The sequence below is a fragment of the Cornus florida genome, unplaced genomic scaffold (assembly GCF_030987335.1).
Source record: "Cornus florida cultivar Cherokee Brave unplaced genomic scaffold, ASM3098733v1 CherokeeBrave_3.0.0_Hap2_Chr09, whole genome shotgun sequence".
In the NCBI taxonomy this organism is placed as follows: Eukaryota; Viridiplantae; Streptophyta; class Magnoliopsida; order Cornales; family Cornaceae; genus Cornus; species Cornus florida.
Genome location: NW_026775579.1, coordinates 64,864,931 through 64,889,732, shown reverse-complemented (window position 1 = coordinate 64,889,732; position 24,802 = coordinate 64,864,931). Strand labels below are relative to the sequence as shown.

The 24,802-nt window shown below is 37.2% G+C and overlaps 1 pseudogene; it reads right to left on the bottom strand.

The window, feature by feature from the left end:
• Positions 1 to 8,307: 8,307 nt before the first annotated feature.
• On the bottom strand, positions 8,308 to 10,354 carry LOC132274151 (L-type lectin-domain containing receptor kinase VIII.2-like; annotated as a pseudogene).
• Positions 10,355 to 24,802: the final 14,448 nt, after the last annotated feature.

The window sequence follows — 24,802 nt, the reverse complement described above, 5'->3', positions numbered from 1 at the left end:
CTTTTACTTGGTCTAATCAAAGGGATGGCCAATCCAATATTCAAGAAAGATTGGATCGGGCTTTGACAACTAAGGATTAGGTCACTTTTTTTCCCAATGCTCAGGTCTCTCACCTTACTGTAGTGGGTTCTGACCATTTTGCATTGCTTGTTCAGCTCCAACCAATAGTTTGCTCTCGGAAACGGTAGTTTCATTTTGATGGGCATTAGACTCTATTGGAAGAGTGTCACCATACTATTGCTTCAGCTTGGTCCTCACCTATTCGGGGTTCTTGTTAATTTCGGTGGGCTCAAAAATTGCGGCAGTGTAAAGCTGATCTTATTCATTGGGCGAAACTAAAAGACTTTAATTCCAAAAATCGGATTAATCGTGCTATTGAGCGGCTTCAGTATTTAAAAGCTCGGACCTGGGATTATTGTCATACTAAGGTGGTGAAAGTGGAGAAATATTTTTCTTCTTATTGGTTAGAGGAAGAACTTTATTGGAAGCAGAAGTCTCGAGCTTTGTGGTTGCAAGAGGGGGATCGCAATACAAAGTTTTTCCATATTACTACAAAACAGAGGCGGGCTCGAAATACTATTTTGGGTGTGTATGATGAGTGGAATCAGTGGGTTAGCGAGGATATTGCGGTTCACTCTGTTTTTTTGCGGTTTTTCCAGAATTTATTTACATCTTCCCGGCTTTCGAATATTCAACAATTTTTGCGGTATGTTCCTCATTGGATTACTGATAAGATGAATACAGGTCTTCTGCTGGCACTATCCGAGGAGGAAATGAAATGGGCTATCTTTTCTATCGCCCCGATGAAAGCCCCCGGCCCTGACGGGATGACTCCACTTTTTTACCAAAAATACTGGGAGGTAATTAAAGTTGATGTTGTTCGTGCTGTTTCCAGCTTTTTGCCTCGGGGAATTTGTTATCTAGCTTTAACCACACTAATATTTTCTTAATTCCTAAAATCCAATCTCCTACGCAGGTCGGGCATTATCGGCCTATTTCTTTGTGTAATGTTTCCTTTCGCATTATAGCAAAAATTATGACTAACCGCTTGAAAGGGATTATCTAATCCCTTATTAGTAAGTCCCAGTGTGCTTTTATTGCAGGTAGACATATCACCGATAATATTTTAATTACACATGAGTTGCTACATTATCTCAAGAATAAACGTAAGGGGCGCAAAGCTTTTATGGCATTGAAACTGGATATGAGTAAAGCTTATGATCAGATTTAATGGGAATTCTTATTGCACATGTTACACCGGCTGGGGTTGAATGCTCATTGGGTTTGTCTGATTTATGCTTGTGTTTCCACTGTGTCTTATTCTTTGAAAATTAATGGAGACTCTGTTGGGTTTTTCCATCCTTCTAGGGGTTTGCGCCAAGGTGATCCTTTGTTCCCGTATTTGTTTATTATATGTGTTAAAGCTCTTTCTCTAGCTATTTACGTGCGTAGCATGCCCGGTTGTTGTCTGGCTTTCAAATATGTCGGGGAGCTCCTTCTATCTCTTATTTATTCTTTGCAGATGACTCGATTGTGTTTTGTGCAGCAGTAGAGCTAGAGGTTCGGGTTTTGAAACGTATTTTGAATGACTATGAATTAGCTTCTGGACAGCAAGTGAACTTTACTAAATCGTCTATTTTTTTTCTCTAAGAATGCTGATGTTTCTCTGCGCCGTTTTATTAGCTGGTGTTTGGGTTTGCAGATGGATGGTTGGCATAGTTCGCATTTGGGAGTGCCGGCTGTTTTGGGGCGATCTAAAAGGGATGTTTTCAGTTTTTACTTGCTAAAATGTAGGACCGGTTGTCATTCTGGAAGTCAAAATCTTTATCGACGGGAGGTAAAGAAGTGCATGTTAAGGCGATGTTGAGTGCTTTGCTAACATATGTGATGTCTTTTTATAAATTGCCTCGCACGTTGTGTTTAGATTTGATGAAGTATAGTAGAACCTTTTGGTGGTGCGATAAGGATAAATCTCGTGTTATCCATTGGGTTCATTGGGATCTGTTATACAAGGGTAAGAATAACGATGGCCTTAGGTTTAGGGACCTTGAGGCGTTTAACTTAGCTTGACATTTTCAGGTTCGGTAGCAGGGCTTGTTGTTTAAGTTGTTTAAAGCTAAATACTTTTCTTCTTCCTCTTTTTTGGAAGCTCAGTTGGGTTCTATTCCTTCTTGGGGCTGGCGAAGTATTTGGTCTTTTCAGTCTTTATTGCGTTGTGGATTGAGGTCTTTGATCTGCAACAGTCTTTCTACACGTATTTGGGCTGATCATTGGGTTCTTGCGCTTCCCCAGCAGCTTCTATCTCCACCTCTTAATGTTCCCTTTTATTGGGTGGCTGATTTGATAGATTCTACTACCTGCACCTGGAATGTGGATGTTTTGCATCATTTTTTTTCTCCTCTTGTGGTTAGTGAAATTTTGAAAATGCATATTAGTCGTTGGGATAGGCCAAATGTCCTTATCTGGGGCCCTGACAAATTCGGTAATTTTTTCATTCGTTCAGCTTATCAGCTTACTCTTTCACGGCCTAATTACTTTGGCGTTGTTTCTCCTTCGTGGAACTCTATTTGGCGTTGTCCTACCTTATCTAAGGTTCGACATTTTCTGTGGAGGTGCTGTCATCAAGCGTTGTCCACTGCGGTTTCATTGATGACGATGGGCTATGGTGATTCATCGTTATGTCCTCATTGTGGTTGTCACGAGGAGACTGTGGTGTGCCTGTTATTCTTGTGCCCTCACTCCTTACAGGTTTAGAAGGTGTTACCTTTTCAGTTTGATTTTTTAGTTTCTTCTTTTTTGTCGTTCTGGGATGGTTGGTATTTTTTGGTTCGGGCGGCTTTGACTGCGTCTGATTCTTCGGGGGTTCTTGGTTTAATTTCCTTTTGTGCTTAGGGTATTTGGAAAGCAAAGAATCATTTAGTTTTTGACGGGGTGTTATGGGGACCAGACATGGTTGTGGATTGTGCGATGACAAGTTTTTGGGAGTTTCAAGGTGACAAGTCTCATTGTTCTGCTTTTCGACCTGCTTCATCCGTGTCTGTGGTTGGTTCTTGGGTTGTGCCTCCCTTTGGTCAGGTTAAGTGTAATTTTGATGCTTCCTTTTGTAGGGGTTCGTTCATGGGTAGGGGTGGGGCGGTTTTTCATGATTTTCGAGGCACAATTCTTCAAGCTGTTGTTTTTCGTTAGTTTTCTGCATCTTTGGCTCTGGCGGCGGAGTCTCGTGCTTGTAGGTGTGCGGTGTTCTGGGCTTCGCCTTTGGGCTTTAATTGTGTTTGGTTTGAATCAGATGCTAAGGGTGTGGTTGAGGGAGTTTAGAATGAGGATGCAGCTCCGTCTGAAATTGCTTCTCTTTGTTATGATATTAGGAGGGATTTGCAGGTTTTTTCATCTGTTTTTTTGTCTCATGTTCGTCGTTCGGGCAATAGGGTAGCTCATGCGTTGGCCAGGCTCTCTTCGCCTTCGTTCCAGACGGATACAATGTTATTACAGATCCCCTATTCAGTTGTGCGTCTTGCTATGGAGGATGTTGGGACTTAGCTTTGTTGGTTATGTTCGTTGGTTGTGTTTTATTGGGCTTTTTGGCTCGGTTGTCAGGAAAAAAAAAAATTGACTATAACATACCCATACACCACCACCACCACCACCACCACCAAACCAGAAAAATAGAGCGGTGTTAGACCACCACTCCACCACCACCACCGAGAAGACTGAGAACCTTTAAACTTGGTCAAGTAGAGCGGTGTAAGATGGAAACAGTGAAATGCAATTCAGTGAGTGAAGACTGTCGAGTTTGTGATGATCGATTCGACTGTTACGCCAAACTTCATCGGAAATCTCCGTCGGAGCTTCCTCGGAATCTAGCGAATTTAGGAGCGACGCAGATTGATTCTCAAGAAGTTGAAGAAGAGCAATGAAGGAACTACCATTTTCGGGTGGTACGGACATTAATCTTTGAATTTCATATCCATATTGCAACGATTTGCCCCTATTTTGTTCAAATTTGTCTCCGCATCTTGCAGATCTAACCTTAGTACCTTCAAATTGGTCCATAAACGGTTTAATCCAACCAAAATAAACACAAAATCGACCAAACAAGAGCTCGATTGAAAAGTTCTAAATTTCATAAGAATGAACAAGTTAGGCTGATATGTGAAATCTATACACAATTTCCAAACAAAAGATCATATATATATATATATATATATATATATATATATATGTATGTATTGCTCAAATAATCTAAATTTCAGAAGAAGAGGAATTTACCTATCGGTGGTGGTGGTCTCAGTCGACATGCACTCCTGTATGTCGTTTTTGAAGAAAATTTAGGGTTTGTTGTTTGTATGTGTGTACGCGCATGTTTTTTAAAAATAATTAAAAATAATAATTAATGGGTCTACGTGTTATACCAGGTTGATTCTATCCATTTTCAACCCGTTCATTTTTAATCCATTCTGAACGGGTTGAATATAAGTTTTGACCCATATTGACCCGTCTATTTTTAACCCAATTCAAACTCGACCCAACCAGCCCATTTGCCACCCCTAATCAGCTAACATCACAATTCAATTGGGATGTAATAAAAGAAAATATGAAATGTTATCCTTCTAAAATAGAGAACTAAGAATACCTTTTGAGAACTTCTTAGCAATAAAGAATAAAAAATAAGTGTAATTTGGCGTGCTTCGAAGAATTATTGTGGTATCTTTCTTTTCAAATAATTTAAGTGCAAGAATACAAAAATGTAGCCGCCATATTCATCTTTCTATGAAAGTTCTTTATAATATAATTTCCTTTTCCTTTTCCTTTTTGCATTCAAAAGTAGTAGGCAATTCGCAAGCCAATAAAAAGAAAAGCATATTCGTATAAGATAGATAATGCATGTGGCTAACAGTATATTTCTAGTTCGGGCACACCCAAAATTATTACATAATATATGAGAAGAATTTTAGAAAACAAGGTCCAATAAAGAGGGGGGCATCATGACTTGAAGTGAAGAAGAAAGAGTTAAAATTGGGGATCACAAGCAGTAGGAGTCAACTAAGCTTCAAGAAAATCAAAGCAAAAGAAACCATCGATGATCACAGTTGCCGATTCAACTAAGAGATGCATGCTGCAATATAGTCCATTGTTTGTCAGACTGACCCAACAAACTAGCTAGCTTTTTACAGGTTGAGCTTTCACCATATATATTTGTTGATCTCCATCTGATAAATTAAGATAAGCACGCATATGGTGTACGAATATGTTTGACAAATATTATTAGCTGGTGGTAACACTTCCATTAACTGGTTTATCACCACCACCAGTAACCTAACCTTTCAAACTACCAACTGGATCATGTAGGAAAAAAATAGAATTATGTGATTAAATTAAAGTCCAGTTAAATTAAATTAACTAGATCATGTTAATATACCAATAAATTAACATGTTCAACATACTTGGACTATCTAATAATTTCTGGAGACACACTAGAACTGAGCACTCACTTTCAATAGGACCATGTCATGAATAGCATGGTACGTTTAAGTTTCACTTGAAAGGAACACAGGAATAGCCAATACAGAGACCACCGGTGCTGCTGTAAGGGAACAAAGAAATGGGTCGACTTGGGGGCAACTTAGGAACCGGACTTTCCGAATTCAAAAACCTCACCACTTCCTCTATACAAGGCCTCCCTTTGTTCGGGGCGCAAATCCTCTAGAGTCTGTTTTTCCTGCAGTCCCCTGCAGTTTACATTGTTGAGGCCTTGCTTTGGCCACGTATTCCATTTTAACAATTAAAATCGCTTTCTCCGGGTTTACATTGTTGAGGCCTTGCTTTGGCCACGTATTCTATTTTAACAATTAAAATCGCTTTCTCCGTTATCTTCGTTAAGGGAACTTTTTATTAAAAAAAAAAAAAAGGAAAAAGAAATAACAAGAATCAACACATTAATGACATTAGTTAATGAGCACTGTGTCAATACTTAGTTTTAATGGTGAAGGTGATCAGTGTGCCTATATATTAAACTTCACAATATTTTTTCTCTCATAAATATCAAATAATAACCTCTGGAATGTGTAATTGCTGCATACATTTAATACAAATTTTTTTGGGTAAGACATTGGTTCCTAATGAGGCCAACTCAGTTCAAACAATCAATTATGCAAGATTTTACATTCACAATAATACTTATTGAAGATTATAGAAAAAAACCCTACAATTATCCAAGATTTCAGAAACGTTAGAATGCCTAACCAATATCAATTTAAAAAAGATTATAATTTAAACTAACAGATGACAAATGAAAGAATTAAAAATTCTTAAATTTATTTGTGCCATTAGTTATTTAGCACTGTGTCAATACCTAATTTTGATGGTGAAGGTGATCAGTGTGCTTATTTATTAAATTTCACAATGTTTTATCTATCATAAAAATCAAATAATAACCTCTGAAATGTGTAATGTGTTATCCAAAAATTTTGGTATTAAATGTATGCGGCAATTACACATTCCAGATGTTATTATTTGATATTTATGAGAGAAAAAACATTGCGAAGTTTAACAAATAGGCACACGGATCACCTTCCCCATCAAAACAAGGTATTGACACAGTGCTGAATAACTAGTGTTACACATAAATTTATAAATTTTTAATTCTTTCATTTGTCAGTGTGCCTATTTTGATATTAAATGTATGCGGCGATTACACATTCTAGAGGTTATTATTTGATATTTATAAGAGAAAAAACATTGTCAAGTTTAATAAATAGGCACACTGATCACCTTCACCATCCAAATTAGGTATTGACACAGTACTCAATAACTAATGTCACACATAAATTTATGAATTTTTAATTCTTTCATTTGTCATCTGTTAGTCTAAATTATGATCTTTTTTAGTTGAAATTGACATTGGTTATGCATTCTAGGGTATCTGAAATCTTAGATAATTGTAGGTTTTTCTTCTATAATCTTCAATAAGCAATGTAGTGAACTTCACCATCAAAACTAGGTATTGACACAATGCTCATTAACTAATGTCACACATAAATTTATGAATTTTTAATTCTTTCATTTATCATCTGTTAGTCTAAATTATGATCTTTTTTAATTGAAAATGACATTGGTTATGCATTATAGAGTATCTGAAATCTTGGATAATTGTAAGGTTTTCTTCTATAATCTTCAATAAGCATTGTAGTGAATGTAAAATCTTACATAATTGATTGTTTGAACTGAGTTGGCTTCATTAGGTACCAATGTGTTATCCAAAAATTTTGGTATTAAATGTATGCGGCAATTACACATTCCAGAGGTTATTATTTGATATTTATTAGAGAAAAAACATTGTGAAGTTTAATAAATAGACACACTGATCACCTTCACCATCTAAATTAGGCATTGACACAGTGCTAACTAACTAATGTCACACATAAATTTATGAATTTTTAATTCTTTCATTTGCCATCTGTTAGTCTAAATTATGATTTTTTTTACTTGAAATTGACATTAATTAGGCATTATAGTTTATCTGAAATCTTGGATAATTGTAGGGTTTTCTTCTATAATCTTCAATAAGCATTGTAGTGAATGTAAAATTTTTGTATAATTTTTTATTTATTTTTTTTTTTTTTATTTTTTTATTATTATTTTTTTTAACTGAGTTGGCTTCATTAGGTACCAATGTGTTATCCAAAAATTTTGGTATTAAATGTATGCGGCAATTACACATTTCAGAGGTTATTATTTGATATTTATGATAGAAAAAACATTGTGAAATTTAGTAAATAAGCACACTGATCATCTTTACCATCAAAATTAGGTATTGACACAGTGCTGAACAACTAATGGCACAAATAAATTTAAGAATTTTTAATTCTTTCATTTGTCATCTGTTAGTCTAAATTATGATCTTTTTTAGTTGAAAATGACATTGGTTAGGCATTCTAGTGTTTCTGAAATCTTGGATAATTGTAGAGTTTTCTTCTATAATCTTCAATAAGCATTATAGTGAATGTAAAATCTTACATAATTGATTGTTTGAACTGAGTTGGTCTCATTAGGAACCAATGTCTTACCCAAAATTTTTTGTATTAAATGTATGCGGCAATTACACATTCCAAAGGTTATTATTTGATATTTATGAGAGAAAAAATATTGTGAAGTTTAATAAATAGTTACACTGATCACCTTCACCATTAAAACTAAGTATTAACACAGTGCTCATTAACTAATGTCACTAATGTGTTGATTCTTGTTATTTCTTTTTCCTTTTTTTTTTTTAATAAAAAGTTCCCTTAACGGAGATAACGGAGAAAACGATTTTAGTTGTTAAAATGGAATACGTGGCCAAAGCAAGAACTCAACAATGTAAACTGCAGGAACGGCAGGAAAAACAGACTCCAAAGGATTTGCACCCCCCTTTGTTCTCATTTAGAGTACAAAGCAACCCGATATCCATAACCCGAACCGTTTGCTCCGGGTTCATCACTGAGCCAATCCTCCGATCCACCACCTCCACCTTCTCGCCTCCCTCGTGCATAGTCCAAGCCCACTCCAACAAGTCCGGCTCACCCGGGTCGGATCTCTTCCTACCCGCCACGACCTCCAACACAAATACTCCGAAATCAAACACATCCGCTTTCTGACTCACTGCCGACTCAAACCGAGTTGACTCGGTTGAAGACAGCACGAACCCGTAGTCACCCAGAGCCGCTCTGAAGCTAACATCAAGAAAAATACTGCTGGTTTTCACGTTCTTGTGAGCGAGTTGCTTCGAGTGGACATAACTCAGTGACTCGGCAACGTCTTTAACAACCTTGAACCGCCGAGTCCATGGCAAAACACCCACTCCAAACAACCATTTGTCCAGACTCCCATTGGAAAAATAATCATACACAACAATTGTCTCTCTATTGTCGTAACACCATCCTCTGATCGGAACCAAATTCGGGTTACGAACCCGGCTCATTGCTCCGATCTCCTTGGCCACCCGCCTCTTATCCCAACCCACCGAGTTTACAAACTGAGTTGAGAACCGCTTCATCACGAGTTGACACCCATTCAAGCTCGTTCCTCTGTACGTAACACTTCTACTGTCACAACCCAATTTCAGCAACTCACTGAAACACCATGTGGCGGTGGAGATCTCGGCAATGGTGAAGCGGCGAGGCTTGTTCGGCTGGCTTGGCCGGAGCTTCTTCTCCGGCAATATTACTGGAACATCGTTTGATTTTGAATTTTTTGGCTTTCTGCTGTAGTATAGATTGAGGAATACAAAAATTAGAAGAACAACAGCAGCTAAGAAGATCATGAAGCTAGTACTCAGCGGTTTGTTATGAGTGTTTCTGTCATTTTCGAGACCCTGAACGATGATCTTACTCACAAGTCTCCGGCGAAGGTACTCGGAGAAAAGCCTGACTCGTCGACGTAAAATTCCACAACGCGTTATGAATCTGCGTGAAATTTCCGGTGGAAGCAGAGAATCCGACGAACATGTATTCCTTCAGAAAGGACGAGAGGTCTAAAGAACCAGAGAAGACTGGTTTCGAGGGATAGTCTTCCCCGTCGTGTCCGGGACGGACCTCCATATACCGTCGCCGTCCATCGTACTCAATCCACGCCCGGTGGACGGAGCCGTCGTTGAGCTGCCCCGACATCGGAGGCATTGATGGTTGTGGTGGAGACAATGCTACCCAAATTGATGTCCACATAGTTGTCATTAGGGTCTCCGAATTCCGGATCGATTCCGGTGAGTGTCGAACTCTACGGCAACGGCTTTGTATTCGTCGTCGCAGACGTCGTTCAGCATGCCTAGCCACGGACCTGGTCTTCCAACGGTGAACTCGTCCGGGACTATAATGAAAGTGAGCCCACTACCACGGCCACCAACACCGCCGCTGGTGGCGCCACCAGTTGTATTGAGTTCGGAATTGGTAGAATTGAGGATTGAATTGAATTGGAAAGAGAATGTTGTGTGGAAAGAAGCCGGAGTTTCGGAAATGGGATCGAAGAGGCGGATTGGGGAGGAGTAAAGGGCTCGGCTGGCGAGGTGTCTGAGATCAAGAACTCTTTGGGAGATGATGTCAGGGATTTGAATACAGCCCTTTTGGTTAGAGAAGATGGCACTGCCTAGAAGCTTGTGATCATGGTTGATTCTAGGGTTGTTGAAGCTGAAATCAGGGAAGGAGATGAGCTTGGTCACGTTGATTACAGGTCCATTATTGAGTCTGCTTTTTTCAGCTGATTCAACTGGAATTGGGTGTTTCAATAGCAACACGATCAAAATGAAAGAGCAAATGAGATGATACAAGTTCATGATACAAACTTTAGGGGAAGAAAATGAAGAAGAAGAGTAGGGATAGTTGTGGTGGTGGTGGTGGTGGTGGTGGTGGTGTAAGTACTTAACAAGATTGCAGCGGCTTATATTATAGTAATTTATGGTGGGAGTCTAATGACTGGTCATTCAGGCCCCATCCTACGTCAGGACAAGCATTTCTTGTTTTATGATTGACCATTTGTTGGTAAAATCCAAATTCTAATTGTCAGGACGAGGAAAGTGTTGGGTGAGGATTTGCCCATGCCTACAAATTTATTTATTTATTTATTTTTTCTGAAACCTGGGGGTGCACCCATAGAATACACCAGGTAAACAGGAGTTGAAAAGCTCGAACACTCCCAACTCATCCAAGTCACCGGAAGCTTGCCCATGCCTACTTGTTAAAAGAAAAACACCATACATCCTTCGAATTCATGTCAATAGCATTGGTGAAGCTCACATTTGAGCTCATATTTCTCATTTAGGCGTCCTCCGCGTTTAGAAGATGTATCTGTACCATGACTTGGGTTCAAGAAACATTACTCGAATGAGCAATTTTACAATGAAGGTATTCGTCATCAAAACATTCAGTTTGGTTTGATTTGATTTCATAAGCTTTACATTCGATTTAGGTTCAAGTTATACGAAACCATTAAGACTGATAGTTCAAGTTATACGAAACCATTAAGATGGATTTGAACGGAACGGGATAGATTGGATTCGAAAGGATGAGGATGAAAATGTCGTCATCTAACGTTTCTTGCAAGAAATATTCTAGGGCGGTCAGTGGTAGGGTTGTTTTAGATGTGACTCTATCCTTGCATTTGTGGAGATGGAAACTACTTCCTGAGTCATCTTATTGGGACCCTTTGAATGGCTACCTCGTAAATCATAGAACCAACCGTATTTATTATACTCTTCTTTTCGTAGTGGAACCAGGCAACCCCACCAGGACAATTAAAAGAACATATATTTAATTGATTATTTGTTTGATGTGCATTTTAAATTTGTTTATTTTTTTATTTGTTTAATTATTATTTTGAGTTAATTATTTAATTATTTTTATTTAATTGAATTATTTTAAATTATTTGTTTAATTTTTTTTAGTTAATTAAATTGTTTAATTTTTTTTAGTTAATTAAATTATTTATTTGATTTAATTTAGTTTTATTAAGTATGAATATATTATTGGGGTTTTAATGTTATATGGACTTACGGGCTAGCCGACTTAGGGATAGGTTTAAGTGTTTCTTTTCTTTTCCTTCTCTAAGTATGATTAGACTTAGGGTTTAGACGCCTATATATATGCACTTGTATATGTCTGCCAAGGGTGAAACACAAACCTTATTTACGTATACTGAGAGCAGAGAGAAACAGAGAGAGACTTAAGAGGAAAATTGAGGGAACCAGTTAGGATTTCGGCCTAGATTAAAGGTCGGGTTAAGAAGGAAGGAAGATGTTGATTGTCGGTTAGAACCGGAGCGGTAGGAGGCTTGACGGTAATCGGAACTCGTCGGATAAATCTAGCAAGACGGCGTTGAGATTTTAATTCAAAATCTCACAGGCAAGTTCTTTTTCTTGCTCCTTCCCTTTGACTTGTGTTCTGTGCATAACCTCCTTATCCTAACTTGTCCGGGACATAACTTTCTGCTCGGGACTCGGTTTTCGACGTCGTTTATTCCGTTATTCATATTTTCTCATTTTGAATCTTTATCGTTCACGGAGTTTCGCCGTTTGAGCGCGTTTGCTCGAATTTCACTTTTCTAGACCCGACGGGGCCTGTTCGGGGCACTTTTTGAGTTTTTCTATAAATAGGAGGTTTTTAATTGAAAAATCAGATTTCTCCCTTCTCTCTCCTCTCTCTTGGCCGGAATTCATGGCAGCCAAGGGCTGCCACCTTCTCTCTCCTCTTTGAGCTTCTTCCCTTTGTTAAAAAGTCGAAGTGTCATTGTGTTTAATGCTTGTCTTGGCGATGTGCATCTTTCACCCTTATTAGAATCCGTTTTTGGCCAATTTTTGAGTTGGGTTTGAGGCCAAGTTAGGATTTTGGTAGGTCCTCTTTGAAGTTTAATGTTCACGGCATTGTCCTCGACAAAACCCCGAAGTATCGTCGGATTCGGAGCCATTTCATTTCAGTGGCTTTTGAGATTTTCATCTCAAATAGAGGTAGGGGATGTTATGGTTTCATTTTAATGTTGTATTGATGATTCTAGAAGCTTTTACAACTTGTTTGTATGCTTTGTATCAAATCTAGAAAATTAGTATTATTTATTTCTTTATATAAGAGTTAATCTACAAGGATGTATATAGTTTAGAATTGAATTGTGGCATGATGATAAATTAGGCTTTAGTATGTTTGTCAACATATATTAAATTGGGATTATTTGAATAAGAATTGCACTTTTTATTTAATATTTTTCTTTTGTGAAAGATTGATTCCCATGGCCGTACCTTACATGAAATTAACTTGTGATATACTTTTAAATTAAGTCTTGGCATGTTCTTTAACATACTTTAATTTGAGAGCATTTGGATGAGTATGAAAATCTAAAGATTTTAATTAAAATAATTAATTAAAATCTATTTATTCGTTCAATTGGCTTAATTAAGTGTTTATCTTGATATTTGTGATGACTAGGACTTGTACACTAACATATGTTAATTTGGAACCATTTAGAATTGTTTTAGAATTTAGAGATTTAATTATCGTGATTTAATTAAATTCTACTTTATTGTTCCAATGGCCTAATTAAGTTTTCGATTCGGTATATGTAATGACCATACTATGTTGTTTAACATGATAAATTACGGGCAATTTGATTGAGATTTGAAACCTAAGGAAATTAATTGGTTATTTGATTAATTTTCGTTTCTATTGCATTATTGATTAAATCATGTATTTGACATTGATAATATGTTTGAAGCATGATTTTAGACATGTAATGGATGCATGAGTTTATGTTTCAATGTTGAAATATATTGTGATAACGTGTAATGAATCGCACACTGAAGATTTGACATGTGATGTTGTTATAGCGTGTAACGAATCGCACTCTGAAGATTCGACATTGTCATCCTATACTAGTTGTGGATTTAGAGCATGTATAGTGTGGTTTCAACCTACTTGTGCATGGAATGTAGTTTCGTGTTTTATATATATTTCATATATAAGTTGTTAACTTATTTATTTTGGAGTCACTTGGGACATTGTTACAGAGATATGACTAGAGTTTGGCTCTAGTGCGGGAGGTATGAGTTCTCCCCATTTTATAGTGCGCACTAGGGTGGTCTTCCCAGCGTGTTAATGCCCGGAATAACCATTTTGATCTTGGTTTAGTCCGAGACGTGATGTCTAAGTCTTCCACTATTTATTTTCGCATTCAATTCCAAGTTGACAACTAATGTTTTATTGTGACTTGTGATTTGGTTATTGGCGATTTAATGTTGTTAAGTACATTTATGCATTATGATTTGTAAGGAATCATCGCATGTTTTTAATGTTGTTAAGTACATTTAGCCATTATGATTTTTAATAAATCATTACAGATTTTGATGTTATTAAGTACATCTATGATAAAATATTCAAATGTAGCTTAGGAATGATCCTATAGATTCATTGGAACATAGACGTTAGGTGGCATGACCCACTTTTGTCGCTTGCACACTTTTAGATTTCAAGTTGATAACTTTGAGAATTTATGTCTTGATGTGTGGTATTAAAAATTCTAATTATACTAAATTGCTATGTTTAGTTGTTTTCGTACTTTTAGATTTTAAGTTGATAACTTTGAGAATCTATATATTGTTGCTTTGTAAAGCATGCTTTTATGTTAATTGAAATTCATGACTGATGTGATTGATGCTAGAAATGTTCTAAGGTAGCTTAAGATGTTCCCTGGGTCACACCCTTGACATAGACGTTAAGTTACATGATCCCTTCGAATTGTTTTGGTTTAATGTGATAAAATTGTAAAACATTGAGTCTTTGTATGCTCATTTCCTACGAGTAGCATAAGTTACTCACCCTGAAGTTACTGGGGGTATTGTTCAGGTACATGATTCAAGATTTGGAGAATTGCACTTGCCTCGAGGGATTTGGAGAATTGAAGTTTCTTTAAATGCATTCCTGTCTACATGCAAGCGTTAGCATGTTTAAGTTTTGGTTATGAAATGCAATTTTTCTAACTTGGAGGTTTGATATGTCAAATGTTGTAAATGAATTGTAATATGGCCATAGGCCGTTGTAGCATGTTTAAAATGCCATATTACATTTGCGTTTTTGTTCACATCATCACACAATAGCACATAATGCCATTTGATCATGCTATGGGGGATCCATTTGAGACTTAGGAACTTCTCTTCACTTTTGGTGCATAGTAGGTTCATTCTTCACATTTTTGACCTGTTTCGGTCGACCGGTAGCTTGTTTCGGTCGACTGGTACATGTTTGAATTTTATTTGCACAGTAAATCTCAAATTCCAATAGCCATTTTCATTTCTGAGCCACAAACCTATTGACTAGTTTGTCATTTCGGTCGACCGAAATGAAGGCTCATTCCCCTTCTTTTCTTGGCTCACTTCGGTCGACCGAAGCATCATTTCGGACGACTGAAATGATATTTCCTTGTGAGTTGTGTTTGGTTTGTTGCCTAGACAGGTTAACTCCTTGTGTTTGTTCCCACAGGACATTGTTCATCTTGTTTAAGCCATTGAATGGCATACGGTGTCTAGTCTGAACTAGGTTTTGTTCCTTTGGTTGTCATTGGTGCCATAGGGTACCATTTGACCCTTTTAATGTTAGCTTTCGCTTTCGGTTATTCCTTTTAGTTCTGTGGCTTCATAGGAAGTCAGTTTGGCATCTCAGGGATGATGTACATCTCTAGTGGCCATTTTGCTTTTTTCGCTTCCGCATTTTGGATCCATTATCGAATCGTCTTTTGGTTCATCTCTGATGCACCGGGTTGAAAAACTTAGGCCGTCACAAATGGTATCAGAGCGCCTAGGTTTGAATACCTTGGACGACGGGTTTTGGATGTATATCATGCTTTTGTTGCCATACTCTATGTGTTTATATGCTTTATGATAACATGTTTTGGTTTGATAACATATTTATGTGCCTATGTGGTATGTAGTATACCGTTTGTTTAAGCATGATTTTATTCTAATGTAAAGAGTATGACATGTGATGTATGTTAGATTAGATTTGAATATGCATAGCTGTGTTGCATTTTTGGCATGACACGGGATTGGTCATTAAGGCATGAGTTGGGGTTGATGGTGATTGTAGTCACAGTTTCGTGGTAGTATAGGTTATTGTCAACCTAGCATTGGTTTTGAGATAGGTGGAGGGATAACTTTTGTTTAGGCTGTCGTGAGGTGAGTCATTTGGCGTTGCCATAGTGCTGGATTTATTGGTTTTAAGCCATGATGAGCTTATGGACCTCTTAGGATCCTTGATTGTTCGGGATGATTCCTCTGGGATTGCGATTTTTGTGGGTGGGTACGTTTGTAGGCGGGTGTATGGCATTGTCATTCTACCATATTGGCTAGCTACAAGTGCAGTTCGGATGGAGTCAATGTTGGTTTTGTTTTAATAGGCATAGCCCTTTTTCATCGATGATGATGATGGTTGTTTTAGGGATCAGTCATAGTGATTGATTTGGTTGTTATTGGTATAGCTATGATTGTCATTTTCTTTGAGTTCTCCTTACGTGATGATGCTTTTGGGATCAAGTCGATTGATTGATGTTTTGGGTAGAGAGAACATTGCATTGTTAGTGTCATTTGTATTGTCACCTCTAGATTCGGAGATGGATTGTTAGAGTCTTACCATTATGATTAGGGCTCACGTTTGTTTTAAGATAGGTTGTTGTCGCATTGGTTTTTAAAGTCAGTTTATGGCTAGGACTGGTCTTTCCTTTTACTTAGACACTCTAGGACACAATGTCCATAGGGTTCATTTTTGCATCGTTTTATCTTCTGCAGTTTTGTTTTCTACCATGTTAGTAGTTTGATTTATGATATTGTGATGTATGAGTAGGTAGAGGTGTGTCCACATTTGCTTTTTTGTTGTGTGGCATTAACATACCTTATTTATACGCTCAGAGATGCCATGTTGTTACTGTACTTTAGTGACATGATTTTGTGCTTACGTGGAGACGTGTTGCATGTACCCTTGATTTTTATCTATATGAGTTGATTTACTTACTTGGTAGTTGCATTTCCTTATTATTTGCATGACTTCCATATTTAGTTTTCCCTTTTTTTTTTTTTTTTTTTTTTTTTTTTTTTTTTTTGTCGTGTTGAAATTTGTGGGAGAATAGGGTTTCTTCTCTTCTCTGGGTTCGAGTAAGGGACTTCATAAGGAGTGAGTTTCTTCTTTTCGTCGCCTTGTGCACAGTTTTGGGGTTGGTTGGTTCGTGAGGATCACCGTTGTTGTCTTGAGTCTTTGGTAAGGATTTGGTGGATTTTGGTCGACTTTCTCCCATGTAGGGGGCGAAGTCTTTGACCTTGTTGTCTTTTGTTTCAGAGGTGGAGTTGTGGTGTTGTCCTTCTTAGGACTGGTGGTTTCCTTTCTTTCGTGTCTTCCCTTGGGGAGTTTTTCCGTGGTTGTTGACGAAGTTGTGGTGCTTAGAGTGAGTGGATTGGTAGGAGATCATTTTACAGGGACTTGTGTCCATTTGATTTGGGATTTAGTTGACTCGTTGTGTAAGTTTGACATTGTTTAGGGATGTCTTTTGGAGACTTGCTTTGGTTTTGGAGACTTAGATGTGGTTGACTCTTAGGAAGAGTTTTGGAGGATCGCTGTTGGATATGCCTTGTTTGTGGAGTTTTCTCGTCCTAGTTATGACTAGGCATAGTTTTGAGGAAATCGTAGTTTCAGTGGTTGTTTATGGATGGAAATTGAGGGATTTTGATTTAGCTTGGTGTTGCTAAGCACGGTTTTGAGAGACTCGTTTTGTGACCTTAGTTGTCAGGATTTTGATGTGTGTGCCACTTGGTGGACTTATTTTTTGAGGATTTAGTTATCCATGATAGGGATATGGATCAGATGTTTGACTACGGTGTGATCTTGTAGTTGATCTGTTTCAGGGAGATATGAAGGACTTTCGATGAAATGTCTTGTAGTGAGGTCTGTTTTGATTTCTGGAGGTTTTGATTTGTTTGTCAGGCTTTGGATTCTCGATTGATATTGTTAATAGGAGTATTTTGAGACATTAAAATTGTTGGTTTTGTTGTATTGAGGATTTGGGGCCTAAAGCATAATGGTGCCTATGACATTATTGTCAGAGTTTGGGATAGGCCGGGATGGTTTGGAACGTCTTTGGACCATATTTCAACTCTCACAGATGCCTAGTTCCCATATTGCCTTTGGCCATGATCGTTTTGCGACATTGATGTCATTTGTATTGAGAGTTTCATGGGTAGACCTAGTGGGGGCAGGTTATGAACAAGTGCCTTATACTGTCATGCTACCGTACAAAGTTGTGTGTTGTGGGCGATTGCTAGTTGCTGTCGATGCTACCTTACTGACGAGTAAGTGTGGGTGGGCACTAGGTACTGACATTGCTACCACACATTTGAGTATGTCGTGGGCGGGTTCTGGTTGCTATTCGTATTGCCACATTGTCTTTATTCTGTACCTTGATTTGATACGTAGTTATCTTGCAGTTCTGTTAATGGTTGTTTTTAGATCAGTTTGATGGTTCATCAAGAGGAATGCTTATGGTTGTTGTCTTCCGTTTCTTTGTCTGACCTTGGGTCTTGTATGTGAGTTTTGGCCTGTCGTGTGGCCGTGTGGTCACTTTTCTTTTAAGAGGTCTTCCTGTCGTGAGCACGTGGGTGCAAATGACATTAGTTTGTATATTGTCTTTCAGTTTGGGATTGCTTTTGTAACATGTTGTATGGGATACTCGGAGATGTGCTCTGTAGTAAACCTGGTTTCACCCTTTTGTTTTGTTGGGGTTGGATTTCAGGGACGAAATCTCTTTAAGGTGGGAAGGTTGTAATGATCCGGTCATTTTCATTCCTTTTTCCTTTCTCAGATTTTTACGGATATTTTTTTTCTCTTGATCTTTTCCTTTCTGAGTTCAGTTTCTTGTCGCTTAGTGTCGTCTCGAGTGCTCAAAATGGTCTCTGAGACTCTTTCCCTTGAATTGACAACTTTCTTTAAGGACCGAGTCATTTTCACATTTTTCGTTTTTTGACACTATTCATTTTTTGTCCTCTTCCCTATTTTGTTTTTTTCCCCGTTTGTCAATTTGTTGGCATAACCTTACTTTTTGTGTTCGGAGTTGGTTTTTGACTTCACATATCTTCATTCTGAGTGGTTTTCACGAAATACGTATCTTTATTTTTGTAAGAAAGTACTCTGGTTGCTCCCAGTGTCCATAGGGGCATGGATGCATAGTTTTTCAGAAACTTTTTCTTTTTTTTTGGGGTGTTTTTCCTAAATATCTTTTGAAGATATTTTATTTTAGCGGTTTTTAAGAAAATATTTTTGGAAGATATTTTCATTCTGGGCCAGTTGTGCAGTTTTCACTTTTTGGAGGGGCCATTGTGCAATTAATGAAAGTTATTGCAAAAATGCCTCGTTTTGAGCCTGAATCCTTGTAAGAGATTCATTTTCACTTTTCATCGAGTCGTGTATTCTTAGAATTTCCTTCTGCTTGTTTTTCTCCAGTTTCAAGGTTTCTGGCCCTAGTTGTTACCGAACTTATTCGGGGTATAACTTTCTGCTCAGGACTCGGTTTTTGACGCCGTCTCTTCTGTTGTTCATATTTTTTCATTTTAAATCTTTATTATTCATAGAGTTTTGCTGTTTGAGCGCGTATGCTCAAATTTCAATTTCCAGACCCGGCGAGGCCCGTTCGGAGCACTTTTTGAGTTTTTCTATAAATAGGGGGTCTTTAATTGAAAAATCAGATTTCTCCCTTCTCTCTCCTCTCTCTAGGCCAGAATTCATGGCAGCCAAGGGCTGCCACCTTCTCTCTCCTCTTTTGAGCTTCTTTCCTTTGTTAAAAAGTCGAAGTGCCATTGTGTTTAATGTTTGTCTTGGCGATGCGCATCTTTCACCCTTATTAGAATCCGTTTTTGGCCAATTTTTGAGTTCAGATTTGAGTCCAAGTTAGGATTTTGGTAGGTCCTATTTGGAGTTTAATGTTCACGGCTTTGTCCCCGACAAAGCCCCTAAGTATCGTCGGATTCGGAGCCGTTTCATTTTGGTGGCTTTTGAGATTTTCATCTCAAATAGAGGTAGGGGATGTTATGGTTTCATTTTAATGTTGTATTGATGATTCTAGAAGCTTTTACAACTTGTTTGTATGCCTTGTATCAAATCTAGAAAATTAGTATTATTTATTTCTTTATATAAGAGTTAATCTACAAGGATGTATATAGTTTAAAATTGAATTGTGGCATGATGATAAATTAGACTTTAATATGTTTGTCAACATTTATTAAATTGGGATTATTTGAATAAGAATTGCACTTTTTATTTAATATTTTTCTTTTGTGAAAGATTGATTCCCATAGCCGTACCTTGCATGAAATTAACTTGTGATATACTTTTAAATTAAGTCTTGACATATTCTTTAACATACTTTAATTTGAGAGCATTTGGATGAGTATGAAAATCTAGAGATTTTAATTAAAATGATTAATTAAAATCTATTTATTGGTTCAATTGGCTTAATTAAGTGTTTATCTTGATATTTGTGATGACTAGGACTTGTACACTAGCATATATTAAGTTGGAACCATTTAGAGTTGTTTTAGAATTTAAAGATTTAATTATCGTGATTTAATTAAATTCTACCTTATTGTTCCAATGGCCTAATTAAGTTTTCGATTCGGTATATGTAATGATCATGCTATGTTGTTTAACATGTATAAATTACGGGCCATTTGATTGAGATTTGAAACCTAAGGAAATTAATTGGTTAGTTGATTAATTTCCGTTTTTATTGTATTATTGATTAAATCATGTATTTGACATTAATAATATGTTTGAAGCATGATTTGAGACTTGTAATGGATGCATGAGTTTATATTTCAATGTTGAAATATATTGTGATAGCGTGTAACGAATCGCACACTGAAGATTCGACATGTGATGTTGTTATAGCGTGTAACGAATTGCACTCTAAAGATTCGACATTGTCATCCTATAGTAGTTGTAGATTTAGAGCATGTATTGTGTGGTTTCAACCTACTTGTGCATGGAATGTAGTTTCGTGCTTTATATATATTTCGTATATAAGTTGTTAACTTATTTATTTTGGAGTCACTTGGGACATTGTTACAGAGATATAGCTAGAGTTTCGCTCTAGTGCGGGAGGTATGAGTTCTCCCCATTTTATAGTGCGCACTATGGTAGTCTTTCCAGCCGGTTAATGCCTGAAATAACCATTTTGATCTTGGTTTAGTCCGAGACGTGATGTCCAAGTCTTCCACAATTTGTTTTCACATTCAATTCCAAGTTGACAACCAATGTTTAATTGTGACTTGTGGTTTTGGTTATTGGCGATTTAATGTTAATAAGTACATTTATGCATTATGATTTGTAAGGAATCATCGTATGTTTTTAATGTTGTTAAGTACATTTAGGTATTATGATTTTTAATGAATCATTGCAGATTTTGATGTTGTTAAGTACATCTATGATAAAATGTTCAAATGTAGCCTAGGAATGATCCTATAGATTCATTGGAACATAGACGTTAGGTGGCATGACCTACTTTTGTCGCTTGCACACTTTTATATTTCAAGTTGATAACTTTGAGAATTTATGTCTTGCTGTGTGGTATTAGAAATTCTAATTATATTAATTTGCTATGTTTAGTTGTTTTCGTACTTTTAGATTTCAAGTTGATAACTTTGAGAATCTATATCTTGTTGCTTTGTAAAGCATGCTTCTATGTTAATTGAATTTCATGACTGATGTGATTGATGCTAGAAATGTTCTAAGGTAGTTTAGGATGTTCCCTGGGTCACACCCTTGACATAGACGTTAAGTGACATGATCCCTTCGAATTGTTTTGGCTTAATGTGATAAAATTGTAAAACATCGAGTCTTTGCATGCACATCTCCTACGAGTAGCATAAGTTACTCACCCCGAAGTTAATAGGGGTACTGTTCAGGTACAGGATTCAAGATTTGGAGAATTGCACTTGCCTTGAGGGATTTGGAGATTTGAAGTTTCTTTAAATGCATTCCTGTCTACATGCAAGTGTTAGCATGTTTAAGTTTTGCCTTTGAAATGTAATTTTTCTAACTTGGAGGTTTGATATGTCAAATGTTGTAAATGAATTATAATAAGGCCATAGGCCGTTGTAGCATGTTTAAAATGCCATATTACATTTGCATGTATGTTCACATCATTACACAATAGCACATAATGCCATTTGATCATGATATAGGGGATCTATTTGAGACTTAGGAACTTCTCTTCACTTTTGGTGCATAGTAGGTTCATTCTTCACATTTTTGACCAATTTCGGTCGATCGGTGGCTTTTTTCGGTCGACCGGTACATGTTTGAATTTTATTTGCACAGTCGGTGGCTCATTCACCTTTTTTTCTTGGCTCACTTTGGTTGACCGAAGCATCATTTCGGATGACCTAAATGATGCTGCCTTGTGAGTTTCGTTTGGTTTGTTGCCTAGACAGGTTAACTCATTGTGTTTGTTCCCACAGGACATTGTTCATCTTATTTAAGCCATTGAATGACATACGTTGTCTAGTCTGAACTAGGTTTTGTTCCTTTGGTTGTTATTGGTGCCATAGGGTACCATTTGACCCTTTTAATTTTGACTTTCACTTTCGGTTATTCCTTTTACTTCTGTGGCTTCATGGGTAATCAGTTTGGCACCTCAGGGATGACGTACATCTCTAGTGCCCATTTTACTTCTTTCGCTTCCGCATTTCGGATCCGTTATTGGATCATCTTTTGGTTCATCACTGATGCACCGGGTTGAAAAACTTGGGTCGTCACATTGAGGTATATCCTGTTAGGCTTAGGTACTCATGCCCACTTCAGGTGCGATTTGCATGTTGCCTTCTATTCAGGTTGAGACCCCCTTTGTAGTCTAGTGAGAGTCCCCTAGTGTGGATATATATATATATATATATATATGTATGTATGGACTAGATAGCTATTGTTGAGATATTTAGGATGTATCTGCCTATCGGGTCTCTGTTTAAATTGTAGTTAGAATAGAATTTGTTCATGGGCCTGACCCATTATTTTTTTTTTCCAGGTATCGGACGGTTCCAGTTTTAGAGCTTGTTCGTGCTGAGCGGAGACGGTCACTTATTCTTCCGACTACTTAGGATTTTCTTTTCATGTTTTAGCTTTAGGATTTTGCTTCAGTTAGTTACTTTCTGTTGGGATTATATTAGGGGTCCACTAGATAGATTCCCGAGTTGTAATTAATAATGGAGGTTTTGGAATTTAATGGATTATTTAATAATTATTACAAGGATTATTATTTAGATTCTTTTCAACTTATTTATTCTTATTTCATTTTGTATTCTGTGTTCGTTTATATACTTTAATTGTCTAATAGTCCCTCGGGTTTGGACTTGGACCTGATCAACCCATGTCTAGGAGTCGAGGGGTATCACATAAACCATCACCTTTCAGCATAATCTCATTGCCTTTTGCTGCCGATGATCCAAGTGAGATGAGATTTTTCTTTAAATCCGATACATATCGGACATATTCGAGAACTCTGACTGTTCCATTGTGCAACTTTAAACGGATCTGTCCTATCCCCTTTGTTTGACAAGCATGATCAATGCCCATGAAAACAGCTCCACCGTCCAGCTCCTGGAAAATGGAGAACCACTCCCGGTTGGGACACATGTGATAGGAACAACCTAAATTCAAGATCCATGCATCATGAGAATTGGATCCAACTGATACAGTCAAAGCAAACTCTGTAGTTTCATCGTCACTGCTAACAATGTTGGTGGCAATCTTATTGTCATCCTTGTTTTTCAATTTAGGATAATCCTTCTTCCAATGCCCTTTATTATGACAAAAGGCACATTCATCTTTGGCAAGATTTTTTCTGCCCGAAGTTGATGCTCCTCTTGATCTGGATTGAAATCTTCCACGGCTAACATACTTTTTCTGATCTGTTCTACCATGTACTGTTAGAGCTTCAGCTATTGAGTCTCTATTAACCTCCTTATCCTCCTTGCGAAGCTTATTATTCATGAGGGTATTAGAGACATCAATATATTTAATTTCTTCTTTTCCATACAGTAGTGTGGTAATCAATTTTTCATACGAATCAGGCGGAGAGTTCAACAATAATAATCCTTTATCTTCATCATCAATTTTAACATTCAAATTTTGCAAATCAACAAGAATTTTGTTAATATTATCTAGATGCTTGGACATAGACATACCTTCTTTATAATCAAACCGGAAGAGCTTCTTCTTCAAATAGAGCCGATTTTCAATGCTCTTTGTCATATACTTCTCCTCCAGTTACGTCCAAAGCTTGTTTGCTGAAACTTCATGCATGAAAGTATATTTCTGATCCTTTCCGAGATAAAGTCGAATTTGACCACAAGCCTTACGATTAATCTTTTTCCAATCTTCTTCCTTCATATCTTATGGTTTCTCCTTCCCCAGAGCAGTGTCTAAATCTTGTTGAGCCAGAACATCCATAACTTCGCATTGCTACATGCTGAAGTTGTTGCGCCCATCAAATTTTTCAATATCAAATTTTGTGGTTGCCATCTCATTTTTCAACGATCACAATCACCCAAAAGAACCGAACCGTGGTGCTCTAATACCAATTTGTTATGCGGAAGCGTGGGCCCAACAAATAAATAATGGTCGTTGTGATCACACACACAAGAAGAATGCACTCTCAAAATAATGAATTGGAGAAAACACACCCACAAAAGGAAGACGAAGATTTACGTGGTTTAGCAATGTGCCTACATCCACAGGAGCTCAAGATCAATGTATTAATATCAAAACTCAAAAAAGGCTCACAAATGAGAAAATAAATACTATTTTCTCCAAACTCTCTTTGCTCACTCAAACTCTCTCTTCTTGATCCGAATCGATCCTCACTTGAATGCTCTTTGATGATTTTTGAATAATTTGAAACTATGAGATACAAGGGCTATTTATATCCAACAAATCTCACTTTGCAGATGTAAGCAATGATGTAAGCAAAGCCTGATGATGTAAGCGATGACATATGCAAAGCCTGATGTAAGTGATGACATATGCAAAGTATGACATAAGCAATACATATTTTGAACCAACTTTAATTCCAATTTTGCTAACTCCGAATTTGTCAACAAAAACAACATAGTAATACATTCGATTCTCAAAACACATTCTCTCTCTGTTTCTTCCTCATTCCATTATTTGTGCCCATTTACTAATTCATATTCTCGGAGTAGATCTTGTCCTGTTCAATTTCAGGGAACAACATCAAACAAATATCGAGGGTGTTCTCGATATAT